Source organism: Schistocerca serialis, chromosome 10 (genome assembly GCF_023864345.2).
Source record: "Schistocerca serialis cubense isolate TAMUIC-IGC-003099 chromosome 10, iqSchSeri2.2, whole genome shotgun sequence".
NCBI classification, from domain to species: Eukaryota; Metazoa; Arthropoda; class Insecta; order Orthoptera; family Acrididae; genus Schistocerca; species Schistocerca serialis.
In genome coordinates this window covers 234,941,097-234,959,354 of record NC_064647.1, presented here as the reverse complement: position 1 = coordinate 234,959,354, position 18,258 = coordinate 234,941,097, and the positions used below count along the sequence as shown (strand labels likewise).

Sequence of the window (18,258 nt, the reverse complement as noted above, 5' to 3'; positions counted from 1 at the left end):
CCACCTGCACCATACAAGACCTTATGAGAGTTACACCAAATGCACTTGAAGTGTCCAGTTTTTGGCCTTCTTTTGCGTAAAATTATGTCAATATATACTTACTTATCGCGAATGGACCCAGAAGGATCACGCAAAGCTTTCTGACGTCGTTTCTTCCATACTTCTTTCATTCGTTCTCCATGTTTTCTTTTTCTTTCTTCTGTCCATTTTGTTCCTGGTCTCTTTAGTGCTTCCTTCTCCGACAATACAATCCACTTTTCCACCTTATTTCTAAAAGTTTTTCTATCTTTGACATCTTTAAGTTCAATATTTGCTTTTTGTAAATCTAATTTTACTTGGCTAATCCATGGTGTTGTTGATTTGACTTTTTCTATGTAAGTGAGAATTCTGTTGGTGAGTCGTGTGGGGGGAAGTCTAGTGACATGTCCATAAAATTTTAATCTTCGCCTTCTTATGTCTGCTGCCAGGTTTGATATAGTTTCTGTGGTTCTTCTTGATTGTATCCGGTATCCTTCTTCTGTTAATTTTGGACCTAAAATCTTTCTCATAATTTTGCGTTCTTCTTTTAGTATTTTTTCTAAATCACATTTTGTGTGGAGTGTGAGCGTTTCACTAGCATACAGTGCTGCTGGCTTAATTACTGCACAGTAGTGTCTGATTTTTGTGTTCGAGGAGATGCATTTTTTATTGTATATTTCATGTGTCATACCATATGCTCTCTTCATTTTCTGTTGTCTGATCTTCTGTGCAACTTTCTCTCCTCCGGTTGGCTCCAAAATTTCACCTAGGTATTTAAAATGTTTTACTCTATTTATTTTTCCATATTTTGTGTTCAAACTGTGTATATGGAATTTCGTACAGAAAAATTCTGTCTTTTGAAACGAAATTTGTAAACCTACTTTATCCGCGCATTCCTTAAGGATCTCTATTTGTTTGGTGGCGATTTCTTCATCATCTGCAAGTATGGCCAAGTCGACCGCGAATGCTAAACAAGATATCTCCACGTTGTCTTTGGTTCTACCAAGATGGATTGGTTTCCAGTAGGATTGATTTTTTAATTCTTTTTCCCATTCCTTAATGACTTTATCCAGGACTATATTAAGCAGAAGTGGAGATAGCCCGTCACCTTGACGTACTCCAGTTTTTATGAGAAAAGGTTCAGAGATTTCTCCCCTGAATTTAACTTTAGATACAGTGTCTGTCAGTGATTCTTTGATAAGCCTTAGTGTTTTGGAGTCAAGTCCAAGTTCCTCTAAAATGTTAAACAAAGATTGCCGGTCAATTGAGTCATAGGCTTTCTTGAAATCTACAAATATACAAATTATGGGGGCATTTCTAATTGCTTTGTGTTTTAATATTGTCTTTAAATTAAATATTTGTTCTATGCATGAGCGACCGGGGCGGAAGCCTGCTTGATAATCACCAATTTGGCGTTCCAGCTGCTCTTGTGTTCTTTTCAGCAGGCATGTTGAGAGAATTTTGTAGGTGACTTGCAAAAGTGAGATTCCGCTGTAGTTATTGACATTTGTTCTGTCTCCTTTTTTATGTAACGGGTGAATAAGGGCACATTTCCAATCCTCTGGTAATTTTTCTGTTTCCCATATTTTTGTTATTATTTTTGTGAGCTCTTGCAACGTCTTTGGTCCTAGGTTTTTTAATAGCTCTGCAACAATGCCATCTTCGCCAGATGTTCTATTATTTTTTAAGTTTTTAATGTGACATTTGATTTCTTCCTGTGTTGGTGGTAATGAATCCGGTTGAGCGTTGGCACAGATTTCTTTGGGAAACCTTAAACTAGGTTCTGGGCAATTTAGTAGGTTAGAAAAATATTGAGCCAATACTTGATAGTTTTCCTGGTTTGTTTGGGCTAATTTACCATCTGGTTTTCTGAAACATAAATTTTGAGGGATATATCCTCGTATTTTATCTGCGAAAGTTCTGTAGAAGTCTCTTGTATTATAGTTTTGGAAATTTTCTTCTATGGCATCCAGTTGTGCCTTTGTGTACTTCCTTTTTGCTTGCCTAATAGATTTTGAAACCTGTTTTCTAACCTCGAGGGTGTGGGAGGGTGACTTTTGGCAAGGGTCACACTCATTCAAAAACCACAGAACCCGAAGACGTTGCTGTGTTATGGCGAGTAAGTGCCGCCATTACAATAAGCACTGTCAACACCCAAATCCAGGACACGTCTGAAGTGGGAACCATCGGCATCCTGGTCAGCGTCTGTTCACACAATGTGCGGCTGGTCATAATGCGCCAGGAACTAACAATCCCTGGTTCTAAACACCCAGTGGAAACACTGGACCAACTTGATTACAAGCAAGTATGACTCGTGCAAGTAATAACAACATTACCCCAGGTGGTAGCCAATCCACCCATCAACAGATGGCAACCAGGAATTCGGATTCTGGGGAACCTGGACTTACACGATTACATCAGAGAAAGTCGGAGCTCTCTGGCAAACTTCCACTTAAAACACCTACATACATTGGAACCTTTAACATAAATACATTAATCCAACCAGGAAAACTTCTAAACCTTACAACAGAACTTGAAAAGCAAAAGACAGTAATACTAGCTTTACAGGAGACACGTTTTACAGATGAAGAAACATCAGATTATGGCAACTATCGCATCTTTAAGAGCAAGACGGATAAACGAATCGGAAGAGGAGCCCCCCATCTCGGGATGGCGTTTATCATACACAAGAGCGTGCTCAGCTCCATCAAGGAAGTTACTCCCGTAAATAATAGGATAATGACGATGCGCTTACAATGTGCCAACAAAACATACACAATGGTTAATGTTCATGCTCCCACAAACGGAGACAACAAGAAAAACCCCATAGAAACAGAAAAGTTCTGGAAAAATTTGGAGAATATAATGGCCAAGATTCCAAAAGATGATACAAAAGTTCTACTCGGCGATTTTAATGCCCAAATTGGTAGAGAGAAAATCCACCAAAAAACCGTAGGCAAATATCCTGCACATAAATTTACCAATAAAAATGGTACAAGGCTCGTCGAACTATGTAAGCAGAATAACCTGAAGATAATGTCAACATCTCTAAGAAAATGTCCAAGAAAACAAAAGACATGGAGATCTCCTATACAACAAATTGGCGAGTTTCAAATAGATCATGTGGCGATTTCATACCCAGTACAAAAAGAAATTTACGACGTCCAAGTACGCAGAGGAGCAAACATTGATTCAGACCATTACCTAACTAGAACTAAATCAAGTTTACAGCACGAAGAAGTCATCAGAAGAAAACAGAAATACAGAAATATGACACCAAGAAGATTAAAGAATCTAAAGTAAAAGAAGAATGGGAGAAGGAAAAGGCAAACACATGGGAAGAATTTCATTCTAAAATCACGCGAATAGCTAAGGAAACTATTCCCTTGAAAAACATATTCAAACACCCTTGGTGAGATTCAGACTGTGAAAATGCATTGGAAAGGAGAAAAAAGGCATTTCAAGAATATAACAGTAAAAAATCACAAGGAAGTCTACATTTATTTAACGAGGTTAGAAAACAGGTTTCAAAATCTATTAGGCAAGCAAAAAGGAAGTACACAAAGGCACAACTGGATGCCATAGAAGAAAATCTCCAAAACTATGTCAATATATATATATATATATATATATATATATATATATATATATATATATATATACACTCCTGGAAATTGAAATAAGAACACCGTGAATTTATTGTCCCAGGAAGGGGAAACTTTATTGACACATTCCTGGGGTCAGATACATCACATGATCACACTGACAGAACCACAGGCACATAGACACAGGCAACAGAGCATGCACAATGTCGGCACTAGTACAGTGTATATCCACCTTTCGCAGCAATGCAGGCTGCTATTCTCCCATGGAGACGATCGTAGAGATGCTGGATGTAGTCCTGTGGAACGGCTTGCCATGCCATTTCCACCTGGCGCCTCAGTTGGACCAGCAATCGTGCTGGACGTGCAGACCGCGTGAGACGACGCTTCATCCAGTCCCAAACATGCTCAATGGGGGACAGATCCGGAGATCTTGCTGGCCAGGGTAGCTGACTTACACCTTCTAGAGCACGTTGGGTGGCACGAGATACATGCGGACGTGCATTGTCCTGTTGGAACAGCAAGTTCCCTTGCCGGTCTAGGAATGGTAGAACGATGGGTTCGATGACGGTTTGGATGTACCGTGCACTATTCAGTGTCCCCTCGACGATCACCAGTGGTGTACAGCCAGTGTAGGAGATCGCTCCCCACACCATGATGCCGGGTGTTGGCCCTGTGTGCCTCGGTCGTATGCAGTCCTGATTGTGGCGCTCACCTGCACGGCGCCAAACACGCATACGACCATCATTGGCACCAAGGCAGAAGCGACTCTCATCGCTGAAGACGACACGTCTCCATTCGTCCCTCCATTCACGCCTGTCGCAACACCACTGGAGGCGGGCTGCACGATGTTGGGGCGTGAGCGGAAGACGGCCTAACGGGCCTCCCGCATGCCTGCGTCCACCCGGCCTCCCGCATGCCCACTATACGCCCTCGCTCAAAGTCCGTCAACTGCACATGCGGTTCACGTCCACGCTGTCGCGGCATGCTACCAGTGTTAAAGACTGCGATGGAGCTCCGTATGCCACGGCAAACTGGCTGACACTGACGGCGGCGGTGCACAAATGCTGCGCAGCTAGCGCCATTCGACGGCCAACACCGCGGTTCCTGGTGTGTCCGCTGTGCCGTGCGTGTGATCATTGCTTGTACAGCCCTCTCGCAGTGTCCGGAGCAAGTATGGTGGGTCTGACACACCGGTGTCAATGTGTTCTTTTTCCATTTCCAGGAGTGTATATATATACAGGGTGTTACAAAAAGGTACGGCCAAACTTTCAGAAAACATTCCTCACACACAAATAAAGAAAAGATGTTATGTGGACATGTGTCCAGAAACGCTTAATTTCCATGTTAGAGCTCATTTTAGTTTCGTCAGGATGTACTGTACTCCCTCGATTCACCGCCATAATTTCATACTGGATACTCTACCTGTGCTACTAGAACATGTGCCTTTACAAGTACGATGGATTGGTAGAGGCGGACCAATTCCATGGCCTCCACGCTCTCCTGACCTCAATCCTCTTGACTTTCATTAATGGGGGCATTTGAAAGCTCATGTCTACGCAACCCCGGTACCAAATGTAGAGACTCTTCGTGCTCGTATTGTGGGCGGCTGTGATACAATACGCCATTCTCCAGGGCTGCATCAGCGCATCAGGGATTCCATGCGATGGAGGGTGGATGCATGTATCCTCGCTAACGGAGGATATTTTGAACATTTCCTGTAACAAAGTGTTTGCAGTCACGCTGGTACGTTCTGTTACTGTGTGTTTCCGTTCCATGATTAATGTGATTTGAAGAGAAGTAATAAAATGAGCTCTAACATGGAAAGTAAGCATTTCCGGACACATGTCCACATAACATATTTTCTTTCTTTGTGTGTGAGGAATGTTTCCTGAAAGTTTGGCTGTACCTTTTTGTAACACTATATATATATATATATATATATATATATATATATACGATAAAAGTCATGTCACTAGCAGACAAGAAAATAAATTGAGTTACTGATTGCATCCACACTCCCTTTGCTGACTGGCAGCTGACGAGTCGATATGCGTCGGTCCTCGAGAATGAGCGCTTCAGCAAGGTGCATATTGTGAGGCGTGATAGCTGTGGATGGCCGTCGGGAACGCTGCAAATCTTGAAGCTCTGCCGAACTGCCTTCTCGCAATGGCCTAGCACAATGCACAGCAATGTGATGGGGAGTGAGTTGGAGGAAAATGTGAGGAGCAAGAAGTGACATGAAATTATTATATGCAGTGTCTCGTTTCCCATATTTATTTGGTCATTGAGCAACTCCATCAGACAAGTATGCACATATGTCCACTCACCTTTCCTCCTCCCTCCCCCACCTATTCATCACAAACAAACCTCCATCACTATTCCTTCATTACTCTTACACAGTATGTAAATACACAATAACACAATTAAATAACGCATATATAATTAACTACAGAGAAAAAGAAAAAATGTCTAGGTCAAAGACAAAGTCGTGGCAATGTTGTCAACACTACAAAACTCAATACAGCTTTAGAATCACACAAATAAACAGTGAACAGTGGTGTACGAAAAAGTGTTTGTGTAAAACGTAATTAATGCATAGTTCTGCAAAGCAGCGAAAAATTAGAGCACAAGTGGCAGTGAATAATTAAAAACGAAACCAAAGACAGCATTTCCTGAAGTAGGCGAAAAACCAAGCAGAAATTACCATAAGCAAGAAACCAACAAACTCTTAATGAACTGCTTTCCGATCTTAAAAACAAATCAAATTGTAAATATGTGATTACACGCCAGTGATGACACTTTACTTCAATGAAGCGAAATGCGTGTGGTGACAAAAACACGCATCTTCATGTAGTTGTAGCGATAGAACAAAAAGCAACAGAACCGTTTGTAAATGTTCCCAACAGTTTCTTTCTCTGCAGTGAGAAATTCAATGACCACACGCTGCATGTAACGTACATCACTTACAGACGCCATGTTGAAACATTGCTGCAGCTACGCAGTCTGTCGGAGGAACCGGAAACCCCGAAAATTTGAAATAGTGGATACCTGCAGCTTCGCGTTAGTACTACTGTTTTTGGCTAAGACAATGTAGTGTATTACCTTTTGGGCGACCCTCGTGTATTGGTCTAAAAAACTCTATATTCTACAGTGAATCCCCAATCCACCTGTGTTCTGCTTGTTTACTTTCCTGGACGCGTCGTGTTTAAACAATGCCATCAGTCGCCATTTCAGTCTCGCGATAGGCGGTGGTCACAGTGTTTTGGCTCATTCAGTCTAAAGGTTTTACAGACTGATTAAGAAAATAGTGAAATGTTAAGACGCTCGTTTTAATGCCTCAAGTTGTCTGCGTAGACTGCCCCCTGTGAATATAACACATATAATGTTTGTACAACTGTGTGAAACTGTCAGAAAAACCTTCTTTAGGGGGTTGTTCGGCTTGTGTGTCATATTTACAAATCAGGCTTTGGCGTACCTTCAGAGACCCAGACTGCACTTTGTCGTTTTATGCTAGGTTAATATTGATAACAACTGGTCTCGTCTCCAGTGATGAACTTTCCCAGAAAACAGCTGCCCGCGTTTCTTCATTTCAGTCAAGTCATGGCAGTTGTCCACTCGTCATTGGCTTTGTTCAGAAGTCAAGCTGAGTGGGGCAAACTTTGCACACACTTCACTTCTGTAGGACTTTCTGGAGATTGTCTTGAACACCTGATTTGGAGAAGTTCATTTTGTCGCTCCATTGCTGTTTGTGACGCAACCACATGGGCACAATTTGGTCGCACGCCCACTGCTTAATAATGTCTGCCTACAACTACTGGTTGAAGGCATGTCTGTTCTTTTCAATTGTTGGTTCTAGTTACCACCGAGGTATTGCTGCGGTGACTTCACTGGTACATCAGGAGCAAAATCATTGCAGAAATCGTATATGCATATATTTGAGGATTGTTCAATAAGTAGGCGGAGTGCAACGCACGTTTTTTCCGAAAGCAGGATGGTTTTATTCAGGGTTCCAATACACCATACTATTCCCCACTCTTTCGGCTACAAAATCGTATTTATCATCATAGTCTCCGTTCAATGCACGGCCTTCCGCCACGTTATTGGGAGGGCCTGTATGCCCACATCGTACCACTCCAAGAGTCGATGTTGGAGCCAACGTGTAGTTGTTTCAGTAACCTCCCCATCATGCGCGTACTGCTTTCTGTAGAATTCATCCTTCTTTGGGCCAAAGAGATGGAAGTTGTGAGGTGTGGGCTGTAGAGTGGATGAGGAAGAAGAGCCCAATGAAGTTTTGTGAGCTCCTCTCGGGTGCACAGAGTTGTGTGAGGACTTGTGTTGTCAGGGAGAAGGAGAAGTTCGTTAACATTTTTTTAGCGACGAACACGCTGAAATAATTTCTTCAGTTTTGTGCGGAGAGGCCGGCACGTGGGGGATCAGACAGGTTTGTGCGACTTTGTTGTGATGATGACAGACGCCTCGCCCGACGACTTACTGTGCTTTTGTTCACTGCCAAATTTCCGTAGACCGTCTGCAAGCGCTTGTGAATACCTGCGATGCTCTGATTTTCCGCCAAAAGACATTCAACGACAGCTGTCTGCTTGGAACGCACCTTCGTTACAGATACCTTTTTAGAGGCTATGTACAGCGCCACCACCCACCGGAAGTTCATGAAACTATAGGGGCTGAAGCGGGAATATTCCACGATGTCGAACAACAAATTCTGCATTTTTTTTCAACCGAAATTGGCTGCGAAAAAATGTGTAGCATCACTTATTGAACGACCCTCGTACAAGCTAACTGGAAAGTGAAGCACATAGAAGACTTGGCTGGATGAAAATGATTTGAGTCACAGTTCTCTGTGACAGGTAGAATGGCAACCAGACTGGAAGAGTGTCATATGTGTTGGCTCATAAGACATATAAAGGGCGTGGGCGGCACCAGATGTCGAGTAATCACTGTGAAAGATGCGGAGATGCCGCATACTCGTGTGAGACAGCGTTATAAGCATCCGACAGAGCTTGAAAGGGGCTCCATTGTGTGACTCCATTTGGCCAATACATCCATATTTGTCGCGCAGTCGGATGTGTCTATGTCACGATGTTGGTCTGCAGGAGGACGTGGGGGCAGGCATACTCATCGTCAACGTTCTGGTCAAGCATGTGTGATCGTCACAAGGAGAAGTTGCCATATTGTGCACCAACGGACATGGTAACCTTTCACGTCTGCGGGTATTATTCGAGAACAAGTAATGGAGTCCCCGCTACGGTCTGTTGGGTTGGGCTGTTTGGGAAAGGAGACCAGACAGCGAAGTCGTCGGTCTCATCGGATTAGGAAAGGACGGGGCAGGAAGTCGGCCGTGCCCTTTGAAAGGAACCATCCCGGCATTTGCCTGGAGCAATTTAGGGAAATCACGGAAAACCTAAATCAGGACGGCCGGACGCGGGATTGAACCGTCGTCCTCCCGAACGCGAGTCCGGTGTCTAACCACTGCGCCACCTCGCTCGCTACGTTCTGTAATTGCTTGAGAGTAGCAGCAGCCGTACTAGGGAAGTAGCGTCGAGTGTGTTAGCAACGCAACAGGAAAGGCAGCGTTTAGGGTGGGGCTGCGACTGGGAAGTATGTATCACTTATGAATGGCGTCACCTGGTGTTCAGTTATGGTTCAAATGGCTCTGAGCACTATGGGACTTAACTGCTGAGGTCATCAGTTCCCTAGAACTTAGAACTACTTAAACCTAATTAACCTAAGGACATCACACACATCCATGCCCGAGGCAGGATTCGAATCTGCGACCATAGCGGTCGCGCGGTTCCAGACTGCAGCGCCTTTAACCGATCGGCCACTCATGCCGGCTGTGTTCAGTTATGAACAGCGGTTCTGCAATACCGCCGGCGAGTATGGAAGAATCTGGGTTGGGGTCTTTTCTTCCAAAATTTTGGGGAGACACTGCGGTATTACTGCTGGCGTCACGTGTGAGTAGCCGTTGGGGACACTTCACGTCACGACTGGCTGTAATTGAGAGAACTACGGCAGAACAACTGTTCCTAGGATTGCCAGGTGTCAGGCTTTAGCCGGACCCGTCCCGCATATTAGAATCGTGTAGGATCAAAAATAGGCAAGTAAGGCCCGTCCACCTTTTCTTAGGCTTTTTAGCAATGAATTAGAGAGCGCACAATCATTCTATGCTAACGAGCTAAGCACAGGGAATGAGAAAAGGAGGAATAAGGAGATATACCATACACATGTACAGATAACACCAACGAATACTATTGTTGTGTCTGTGTCCTTTGTTTTTCTTCGTAAGCCGAACGAACATAACGCACGATGTTACAACCGTGCTACGCGCAGAACGAGCGAGGCAGAGTAGGATGTGCAAATCACCCGATGCCAACCTGCGATAAACAGCAGCAACTTCAGAAATTTTGCCTAGAGAAAACGTAAAGCTGGATGACAGTAATTTATTTCATCAATAGCACAATTTCACGACATTCATGCGAAAAAAAGACAGCTCAGCCTTTAAAAACCTTTTGGCATACGAAAAGTGGACTGCTTGTATCAGATCATAGCTTAAAGAAAAATTTTATTCGGAATTATTGAAATTGGCAGAATATTACTTTGCAATTCCAGGAGATATTGGGCAGCATTTAAAGAGCGTTCGCTTTCACAAATGTCCAATGGAGAAAGCAACACAATAAATTGCAATTCGACACAATCACAAAGATCATGTTCTTGTCGTGTACTTTAAAATTATGGTCTCAAGAGTTATGTGAAATTATTTTAAGAAAAATAACGTTCTTGACAAACTGGGTTCAAAATAAAAATTTCAGTACCGGTACTTAACAACACATTATTATTATCTCTTTATATGTCTAATTGAAATTCCAAAGCTATTGCATATCTTCCCGCTTTGCGTCCCAGAAGAACAGATAGTTATTTTGATTAAGGAAGAACTTTTAGTGTATTTTGACATAAGATTTTCTTAGAAAGAGAACTGAGCAGTCAAGAAGACTGACAACTTTGTTGCTATCATAATTTCCAAATCAGAAGAATGTTCAGTGATAGTTTAAGCACGTTGAAGACAGATCTCGCAAAACACAGACTGTAAGTGGTTATTAATAAACGATTTAAAATACCTAGCAGACTCTGTCTCTACGCAAAATCCAGCTTCTAGAGCATAACGTCTGACTAAATATAACGCAGGGTCCGGCTTTTGCGATGCTGGCGGAAGAAAATCGCAACACCGAAAAATAATTAATGTAGACTGAAAAATCCCCTTACAAAAATTTATGAATTACTGTGCTGATAAACCTCTTACATTATTTGATTTTCAAACAGCTGAGCAGAGCTGGACGTACTCAGACATTTCGCTTTTTACCTATTCTGATCAACACTAAACTGACACACAATATTTTTAGCGCAACGCAATCTGAATTTCAGTAATCTCTACAAAAGAATGGCCCTGACTAACAATAACCTATACCTTTCATGAATCACTTACCTCACAAAAATCTTCGTTACTCGAACTACTGCAATACAGCGAGCGCCAATACGGCCAGCTAGATAAAAGATTCTAACTACTGAAGGCACTAACTAACTGATAGGTATACTTAGCAAATGAAAGATTTTAATAGAGAACAAACAATGTATTTACCTTAATAGTATTCAAAATATATATATAAGTTCATGACATCCAGTCTTACAAATTTACTGTCTCTTTTGGACACGGGTCCAGATCATCCGCTCTCAAAACTCCGCCATCTCTCTTCCCACATCCACCAATGCTGGCAGCTCACCTCCAACTGCGCAACGCTACGTGCTGTTTGATGTGTTGGCAGAAGAGCCAACACTGTGTTGCTAGAGGAGGCCGAAATGCACGCGTTTAAGCTCACGGAGACTGGCGTGAGGTCTGGAACAGGACAATGTCTTGAGAATTGCAAATAAAGTACGAAGATCTTGGAATACTTAACTTTAATCCATAATGGGTGTACATCGCTCTTGATGACACATAATTACAATCTCAATATAAACTGGTAATGGCGCCTTGCTAGGTCGTAGCAAATGACGTAGCTGAAGGCTATGCTAACTATCGTCTCGGCAAATGAGAGCGTATTTGTCAGTGAACCCTTCCTAGCAAAGTCGGCTGTACAACTGGGGCGAGCGCTAGGACGTGTCTCTAGACCTGCCGTGTGGCGGCGCTCGGTCTGCAATCACTGACAGTGGCGACACGCGGGTCCGGCGTATACTAAGGCTACCACCTAGCAAGTGTGGTGTCTGGCGGTGACACCACACTGTTCACATCCAACTGCCCAACACTACAATAGCGAATATCGCAACAATGCCAACCAACCACAGACTGCACACACCACAGTCAGTGATTTTCATACACAGCGCTACGTGGCGTTACCAACATAAGAACCTAAACAGCCTATTTACATAGCTCCCAGTATGAAAATCACTGACTTTGCTGTGTGCAGTCTGTGGTTGGTTGGCATTGTTGCAATATCCGCTATTGTAGTGTTGGGCAGTTGGATGTGAACACGCGTAGCGTTGCGCAGTTGGAGGTGAGCCTCCAGCAGTGGTGGATGTGGGCAGAGAGATGGCGGAGTTTTGAGAGCGGATGATCTGGACGTGTGTCCATCAGAGACAGTAAATTTGTAAGACTGGATGTCATGAACTTATATATATATTTTGAATACTATTAAGGTAAATACATTGTTTGTTCTCTATTAAAATCTTTCATTTGCTAAGTATACCTATCAATTAATTAGTGCCTTCAGTAGTTAGAATCTTTTATTTAGCTGGCAGTATTGGCGCTCGCTGTATTGCAGTAGTTCGAGTAACGAAGATTTTTGTGAGGTAAGTGATTCATGAAAGGTATAGGTTATTGTTAGTTAGGACCATTCTTTTGTAGAGATTATTGAAAGTCAGATTACGTTGCGCTAAAAATATCGTGTGTCAGTTTAGCGTTGATCAGAATAGGTAAAGAGCGAAATGTCTGAGTTCGTTCAGTTCTGTTCAACTGTTTGAAAATCAAGTAATGTAAGAGGTTTATCAACACAAAAATGCATAAATTTTTCTAAGGGGACTTTTGAAGACTAATGAAATTTCGTGAATGCATTTGTCAAGGTAATATATTTCAGGATTCAGCATTGCAAGATACGGTTTAATGTGTGTCCGAAATAAGCTATTACAAATGTGAAACATTAATAACCGGTGCAACCGCCAAAATGTTGAATGCAAACATGAAAACGTGCCTGCATTATGTTGTACAGGTGCCGGATGTCAGTTTGTGGGATGGAGTTCCATGCCTGTTGCACTTGGTCAGTAAATACAGGGACGGTTAACGCTGTCTGTGGATGACATTGGAGTCGTGCTGTGATGACTCATATGTGCTCGATTGGAGTCCGATCTGGTGAGCGACGAGGCCAAGACAACACGTCGACACACTGCAGAGCATGTTGGGTTACAACAGCGGTACGTGCACGAGCGTTATTATGTTTGGAAACACCCCCTGGAATGCTGTTTATGAACAGCAGCACAAGAGGTCGCATCACCAGACTGACGTACAAATTCTGCAGCCACGGTACACGGGATAGCCACGAGAGAGCTCCTGCTTTCATACCCCCAGACCATAACTCAAGGTGTAGGTCCTTTGTGACTAAAGTGCGCGTCATTTACGACGGCGGCCGAGTTTAGCTTCGTTCTGCGCATCTGACGTCACAAAACACAGTCAGCCAATGAACAGAGAATGACGTTGCCAGAGCTCGACTGCAGTGCAGAGCACGGACGAGTGTATTCAGTTTTAGAAACGTTCAGTCATAAATAAAATAATTGAACAAAAGCAATGTCTTCATAGCAGACTTTCTTTTATAGAAAGTTTGGAAAAAGCATTCTTTATACCAATTGCTTCATATTCTATTAATTAATTAAACCAAACAAGCAATAAGCCTCCTAATTCAGGCAATAGCAAGGAAAGGTGTTTTTATGATTCTCACTAACCGCTTTTTCGCAATGAAGAACAGCGGTAATTGTTTATTTCCTATTGTACTTGGACGAAACGTGAGTAATTCATAGTCATACCAACAGTGTTTGTCGGTATTTTGCGTGATACATTAAAGTCCTCCTCCGGGAGGACTATTGAATAATGTGTTGCGTTAGTGTAATAGTTAAAGTGTATGGCTGCTAAATGTAAAGGTTCTGAGTTCAAACCTTGTTTTGTGCTTAATATTTTGTTTATTTAAAAACAATATCGAAGTGTCTAACTTCATGAATTTTATTCGCTTGAATGTAATTTTTTGAAATTTCTAGTGGCAACTAAAATCGACCATACGGAAAGTATACGCTATGGACTTTTACCTCTGCAAACTCTTCAAAATATCGTGCAATGGTTTACTACATCTAATGCTGCACAATAATTGCGTTGAACATCGAAACAAAATTAAGTCATTTATGGGGAGAAGGTATCAGTCAAGATGTGTAAAAATCAAATTTTTTGGCCAAATAGTTTTTGTGAAATCGAATGATAAAGTGTGTCAAAGCAGCTGGAACACCATGTGTCTGCACAGGCGAGCAGTGCAGTGATAACAAAGTCGCAACCCGCGCGGAATGCGGGGAGCACGTCTCTGTAGCAGCGAAAGGGTTAATGCGGCCGTGGTGGCTTTACTTCATAAACTGCGCGCTTCCCCCTAAACGTAAGTTTGCGAACTATACTATGGCGCTATTTCTCTTGGCGCGTGCAACTGGCAACGCAGCTATCTCCCGCGTCTGGGCGGGCATGCGCGAACCGCCAAGATAAAAGAATTGAACTATAGCACACAGATACGATGGTTCCAGAGACTCGGCTGGCCTCCTAACCAACACACTGTCATCACTGGCACCCAAACAGAACCGCTTTCTGCAGAAACCACAACAGACCACTGTCCTACTTTCCAATGAGCTCTCTCTTGAGTCACCAGTAGCGGTGGTTTCGCGTCCACGCATTGCACGCTACAGGGTGTGTGGCTCACAGCTCTTCTTGAAGGAACCGATCTGCAACAATTCGTTATGTCACTGTGGTGGGAACTGCTGCTTATATTGCTGCTGCAGATGCGATGTGATGTGGTGTAGCCATACGCCGAACACGATGGTCTTGACTCTCGTAGAGCCACGTGGCCGTCTGACGCCTGGTCTTGTTGCGACCGTACATTCACGTCACCACCGCTGACAGCAATCACGTGCAGAGGCTACATTCCTGCCAAGTCTTCCTGAACTGTTGCAGAATGACCGTCCAGTATTTCGTAGTCCTATTACAAGACCCCCTTCAAACTCAGTGAGGTGCTGATAATGTCTTTGTCGCCTTAAAGGCATTCTTGGCTAACATCAAGCAACAACGAACAATCGCAAAGGTAACTAAGGCTCACAATCACTACAGCACGTACCGGGTGATCAAAAAGTCAGTATAAATTTGAAAACTTAATAAACCACGGAATAGTTTAGATAGAGAGGTAAAAATTGACACACATGCTTGCAATGACATGGTGTTTTATGAGAACAAAAAAAAAAAAAAAAAACTTCACAAAATGCCTGACAGATGGCGCTGGACAGCAAAACGTCAGTGACTGCACATGACAATCTTGTATAAAAGAAGCTGTAATGAGAGAGAGAATCAGATGCGCCAGCAGTCGCAGCATGTTGACATTACCTGAAAAGGCGATTTAAGTGAATCTGTATTATCAGAATGGGGAATGAACTAGTTCTGCGTTACGATCCTATCGCCATGGGAAGGGGATTAGAACGGGTAAAGGTCCGTTGACAAATGCAGCTGTGGCGAGAATGATTTCGAAGTTCGAGGCCACGGGTTGTTTAGACGATAGACCCCGTAGTGGCGGACCGAGCACAAGGCGTAATGCTGCTGAGACAGTTCAGGAAGGAATGGAGACTAGCCGGTTGGTCCATGCACGGGGAAGTCAGCGCTCGTGCAGTCGCACGTCGTACCGGCATTCCATACACTACTGTTTGGTTGGCACTGAGGTGTACTCTCCGATGCTATCCGTACAAAATCCATCGGCATCATGAACTGTTACCTGGTGATTTAGTGAAAAATGTTCAAATGTGTGTGAAATCTTATGGGACTTAACTGCTAAGGTCATCAGTCCCTAAGCTTACACACTACTTAACCTAAATTATTCTAAGGACAAACACACACACCCATGCCCGAGGGAGGACTCGAACCTCCACCGGGATCAGCCGCACAGTCCGTGACTGCAGCGCCCTAGACCGCTCGGCTAATCCTGCGCGGCTGATTTAGTGAAGCACAGGGCATTTGCGGTGTGGGCGTTTCAAAAGATGGCGGAAGATGACGATTGGTTGAGTGTTGTAGACCGATGAAACTCATTTCACGCTCCGAGCGTCTGTCAACGACCACAACTGCGGAATTTGGGCTACCGAAAATCCTAGAACTGTCGTGGAAACTCCATTGCACGACGAGGGAGTCACGGTATGGGTTGGATTTACCACATCTACCGTTATCGGTCCTTTTTTCTTCGAGGAAATGCGTGACTCTGGTTTTGTAACTGCTACCGTGACGGGTGAGAGGTACGCCGATATGTTACAGAATCGCATCATCGCCAGCCTGGCTGATAAACACCTGCTGGAACGTACGATATTTATGCAGAATGGCGCTCCACCCCATGTTTCTAGACGCGTGAAAGATCTCTTGCGCGCGTCGTTTGGTGATGCTTGGCCTCCCAGGTCCCCAGACCTCAGTCCGTGCGATTATTGGCTTTGGGGTTACCTGAAGTCGCAAGTGTATCGTCATCGACCTACATCTCTAGGGATGCTGAAAGACAACATCCGACGCCAATGCCTCACCATAACTCCGGACATGCTTTACAGTGCTGTTCACAACATTATTCCTCGACTACAGCTATTGTTGAGGAATGATGGTAGACATATTGAGCATTTCCCGCAAAGAACATCATCTTTGCTTTGTCTTACTTTGTTATGCAAATTATTGCTGTTCTGATCAGACATTTTTTGAACTTTTTTTTTTTTTTGCAAGTGTGTCAATTTGTACCTCTCTATCTAAATTATTCCGTGATTTATTCAGTTTTCAAATTTTTACTGACTTTTTGATCACCCGGTATTTAAAGCTAACATGATTTGCATCCTCATTGTGGCGCTACTTGCGCCACTCTTATGCGACTGGCGCGAAATCTGAACAGACATTGTCTTTCAGATGTAGAAACACGCCTACCAACTTTGGTTTGTATTGCTCAACTCCTTGGTGTTGCGATTTCTTTTGGTCAGTGTATTTTCAGATCTGGAAACCCTACCTTTACCTCACGGACATCCCGTGTTCTCATGTCCCTCCTCTCATGCTACAGTATCCTTATATCATTTTTCTTTAGGACTACGTCTGACCACACACGGCACGTTGAAAGATGACTGTTGTTACCCTTTCATGGGAGTTAAGGGCACTTTGCGACCTCTCATGCGTGCAGTTTGTAATGAGCTGCCTGTAAGTCTTGTTTCATGCTGCTGCAGCTACGCAGAGCCGCTGCAGATGGGGTGAACGATTTTTGTTTGGTTATTTCAGTTACTCAAAGTTTGTTCTTTACCTCATTCTCTTTGTATGTGTTGGTGTATAAATGAATGTGAGAGTGACAAGGTTTTGAAGTTGGCACCGCATGTCAGAGACAGTACAGTAGTAATTTTGCACTGCCAGTCGAAATGGGCTGTGTCAGGCAACAGAGTCCAGGGAGCTTCTTGACCAGTAACAAGATGAGAGCAGGGAAAATAAATCACCGGAGAATGTTGGCACTGCCCTTCCGGTACTTAAGGGAAACTACCCCACCTTTGGCCGCCCAGAGGATGGCCAGGACTCGCAGTGAAGCCGGTATCTGTTGCTGGCATCCCGGAGGTAGTTGCAGCTGGTTCTTGCTGTGCGCTAGACGTCAGGATTAAGATATTGAGTTCGTTTAAGGGAATTGTAAAAAAAAAGCACTCCGTCTTCAGGCCTCAAGTGGCCCATCGGGACCATCCGACCGCCGTGTCATCCTCGGGCGAGGATGCGGATAGGAGGGGCGTGTGGTCAGCACACCGCTCTCCCGGTCGTTATGATGGTTTTCTTTGACCGGAGCCGCTACTATTCGGTCGAGTAGCGCCTCAATTGGCATCACGAGGCTGAGTGCACCCCGAAAAATGGCAACAGCGCATGGCGGCCTGGATGGTCACCCATCAAAGTGCCGGCCACGCCCGACAGCGCTTAACTTCGGTGATCTCACGGGAACCGGTGTATCCACTGCGGCAAGGCGGTTGCCAAGGGAATTGTAGTGGGTCATTAATCTTTTTTCTTTCATCTTTGATGCGAATTTTAGCCAAATACTTTGAAAGGTGGCTACACTGAGTCACAGCGACAGAGATTGCGCCAAAGAGTATTATTCCGCCGCCTCCACTGGCGCAGTAGTAGTTCTGAGGTTGCCGTGGGCAGTGTTTGTTCAGAGGTTGCCGTGGGCAGTGCTTGTTGAGAGGATGTCGAGAGCAGTACTAGTTGAGAGCATGTCGTGTGCAGTTACTGTTCTGTTGGGCGAGAGAATAGATGCTGTTCGGTTGGTGTAATGTATATACGGAGGATGTTGCAATGATCATAGTGTAT

At 43.8% G+C, this 18,258-nt stretch overlaps 1 pseudogene; it reads right to left on the bottom strand.

Annotated features, from left to right (window-relative positions):
* Positions 1 to 17,805: 17,805 nt before the first annotated feature.
* LOC126425583 (5S ribosomal RNA) lies at positions 17,806 to 17,923 on the bottom strand (annotated as a pseudogene).
* Positions 17,924 to 18,258: the final 335 nt, after the last annotated feature.